The sequence below is a fragment of the Mytilus trossulus genome, chromosome 9 (genome assembly GCF_036588685.1).
Source record: "Mytilus trossulus isolate FHL-02 chromosome 9, PNRI_Mtr1.1.1.hap1, whole genome shotgun sequence".
Taxonomy (NCBI): Eukaryota; Metazoa; Mollusca; class Bivalvia; order Mytilida; family Mytilidae; genus Mytilus; species Mytilus trossulus.
The window spans coordinates 65,567,315-65,570,969 of NC_086381.1; the positions used below are offsets into that span (position 1 = coordinate 65,567,315).

General features: G+C 33.2%; 1 long non-coding RNA gene across 1 annotated transcript; it reads right to left on the reverse strand.

Annotated features, from left to right (window-relative positions):
- Nucleotides 1-867: 867 nt before the first annotated feature.
- LOC134683256 (uncharacterized) lies at nucleotides 868-3,246 on the reverse strand. The gene is made up of 2 exons (XR_010100981.1): nucleotides 1,924-3,246; nucleotides 868-1,436 (listed from the first exon to the last, which is right to left on the reverse strand). It is a non-coding gene; the product is annotated as an uncharacterized LOC134683256 (long non-coding RNA).
- Nucleotides 3,247-3,655: the final 409 nt, after the last annotated feature.

Sequence of the window (3,655 nt, forward strand, 5' to 3'; positions counted from 1 at the left end):
AAGGTTTGAACATTTATTTTCATATTCGTTAATTGAAGTAAATTAACATTTCCAATAAAAAAAAAATTATTCAAGAAATTATTTACTAATTATTTTTGATAGTCCAATGGAATTTTCAAAAAATTTCAATATGTAAAACATTTTGAAGAAAGAGATGAAAAACACATAAAAATTTCATGTTGCATTTTGAAAATTTTTGATAGAATAAATGCAGCACAGAATGAAAAAAAAAACATTTTACTTACACAAGTAGTAGATAAGTTAACATATCAAATACTTGCTAACATTCTGTGGTGTTTGAGATCACCCTTTTTTTTGTTTTGGTTGGTGCTTGGTGTCAGATCATTCCTGGTCTTTGGCAAGGTTGTTGTGCCTGAAAGCATCCCTGATCTTTGGAAAGGTTGGTGCATGGTGTCTGAGATCATCCCTGGCTATTTAGTTTAGTTGGTTGCATGGTGCCTGAAAACCTCTTAGGTCTTTGGTTGGGTTGGTGCTTTTTGCCCTAGTTCATGTCTGTTCTTTGTTTTGGTTGGTGCTCAGTGCTGGAGTACATCCCTGGTCTTTGGTTGAATTGGTGCTTGAGAATCTCTCAGGTCTTTGAATGGGTTGTTGCTGTATAATATTTTGTTGTCAGTGTAGACAATTTTCCGTCACTTTTTTTGGTTATGTGTTGTCTTTTTTCACCACATGGTTTGAGATTGTACCTCTTGTTGATCAAAATATCTGACTGTTTTGTTTGAATTTTGAGGATAGTAGTAAAAATACTATTAGAGATATGCTATTCCCAGATGTTCCAGGACATGGATACCTTCATGATTACACTGTGTGTGCTGCTTCCTTGAAAAAAGGTGAAAACAAGATGTCTCATGTTAAATTTTGTGAGGTAGGATATTTCTCGTGTTCCAGGGTGTTCTCAAATTACACCAGTTAATACTTCTGATTGATTTGTTCTGTGGTTTTACCTCATTGACAAAAATACACAGAGACAAAAATAATAAATACTGCATACCTATACATCTTCGTAAGAACTCTGAAATAGATATGAAGAAGAAAGATTAGTTATTTGCACTTCCATAAAAGAAATCTACATGCCACTCTTCTTCTGTCACAACATAGCCAAACTCTAGGGTGTATGACTGAGGTTGCATCTACAACAAAAACAAATTTGTAAATTATTAGTGTTTGAGAATGTTGGTGTCACTTCCATCAAATGAGTCCATGACTGAAACATCCTCTCGGCTGCATCTGCAAAAACAAATCTGTAGTGTCGTGGAGAACGTTGTTGTCACTTTCATCAAACGGGCCCTTTAACAAGCTCATGGTAGAGTGATCTTGTTACTATTGTATAGTGCTGCGGAAACTCTGCGCTACCCTCCCTGGCCTAGTACAACGGAGTCTATCCAACGTCTATGACTGTAACATCCCACTGCTGCAATCTGCGAAAAACAAAATAATAGAATTAATAATCTGTTGTTGAACTCTGAAATGAAATAAAAATACATATACAACATTACACATATAAGAAAAAAATCAATTAAACTTTATTTTATTTTCTTTGAGGTAATTTTTAAATTTAAAAATTAAATACATATTTTTTTAATTTAACTTTGGTATCTTCCTTTTTTTTATGTAGCTCTTGTTGACCATTATACCAGACTGTTTTAACTATTAGAGGTATTGTATTTCTAGAAGTTCAAGGACATGCATACATTCTTGACTACACTGTGTGCTGCTTCAATGAAAAAAGGTGAAAATAAGATGTGTGTTAAATTTTTATGAGGTAGGATATTTTTTGTGTTCCAGAGTGTTCTCTCTCAAATTACACTAGTCAAACTTATTACTTCTGATCGATGTACTGTTCTTTGGGTTTTAACTCATTGACAAAAATACACCAAAAGACAAAAAATAATAAATATTTTATACCTATGCATCTTTGTAAGAACTCTGAAATGGATATAAGAAGAAAGATTAGTAATTTGTCACTTCCATAAAAATGGACATACAGAAGTCTATATGCCACTCTTCTTCTGTCACAACATAGCCAAACTCTAGGGTGTATGACTGAGGTTGCATCTACAACAAAAACAAATTTGTAAATTATTAGTGTTTGAGAATGTTGGTGCCACTTCCATCAAATGAGTCCATGACTGAAACATCCTCTCGGCTGCATCTGCAAAAACAAATCTGTAGTTTCGTGGAGAACGTTGTTGTCACTTTCATCAAACGGGCCCTTTAACAAGCTCATGGTAGAGTGATCTTGCTACTATTGTATAGTGCTGCGGAAACTCTGTGCTACCCTCCCTGGCCTAGTACAACGGAGTCTATCCAACGTCTATGACTGTAACATCCCACTGCTGCAATCTGCAAAAATCAAAATTATAGAATTAATAATCTGTTGTTGAACTCTGAAATGAAATATAAATACATATACAACATTACACATATAAGAATAAAATCAATTAAACTTTATTTTCTTTCCTTTGAAGTAAATTTCAAAATTAAATATTTCTTTTTTTAATTTAACTTTTACTTTATTTTCCCACAAAATTTAGCTTTGTAAATGTTGTAAAAATACACAAATTATTAGTCTGTTTCTTTTGTTACCTTTTCTGAAGTTGGACACAGACTTCTTTTTAATGAGTTTTACGGTGCAAATTGCTGTGTTTGTTTTTTCTACATTGGCTCATAGAGGTATAAGTGTGGGTTGAGATCTCTCAAAACATGTTTAACCCACTGCATTTTTGCACCTGTCCCTTGTTAGAAGCCTCTGGACCTTGTTAGTCTCGTAGGTTTTTTAATTTCAGTTCATTTTAATATATGTTTGAGTTTAGTATGACATCCACTTTCACTGACCTAGTGAACATTTTTGTGTAGGGGTCAGCTGAAGCCTGCCTCCAGATGCTGGATTTTCTTGCTGAGTTGAAGAGTCATTACTTGATTCGGCTGTTTTTTGCTCTTTGGTTGGGTTGTTGTCTCAGACATAATTCGTTTGTATAAGATTTGTACTTTGCAAATAATTGCACTCAAGTGAGTAAAAAATTGAAGCAAAAACATTTGAGTTTTACCACTGAAATAATATTTTTTGTTGGCAAAACCGTTTTATTTTGACATTCTGTTCTTTTTATTATCTGACCAAGCTGAGCAACCATCTACTACAATGGTTCTTATTAAATGTTGTATGCATACAGACCAAAATGAGGTTGAATTGTGGTTTTGGAAAAAAATATGAAATCAGCAATGCTTTTCAGATCATTTTCATTTTTACCAATTTAACTATAAAAATGACTGTTAATAATTACAAGTCATTTCTTCATTATTCCACTTTTATTAATATTTATAAAAAAAACAAAGTGCTGTTATTGTTTATCTAAATCATTGCAAATGCCTCTTTAAGTGATAAATTATCTAAATGTATTTTTTTTAAGCAGAAGGTGGCTAAAATACACAAGATAATGATAATTAAGTAATTTTTATAACAATTTGAAGCTCCTACCTAAGCTTAGGAATTTGATGGTTTCTTTAATGTTTTTTGAGTGAAAGTGACAAGCTCCAGGGGAGGATCCAGCCATTTTAAAAAGGGGGGTTCCCAACCCAGAGTAAAGGGGGGGAGGGGTGGGGGAGTCAAACTATATGCTCCCATTCAAATGCATTGATA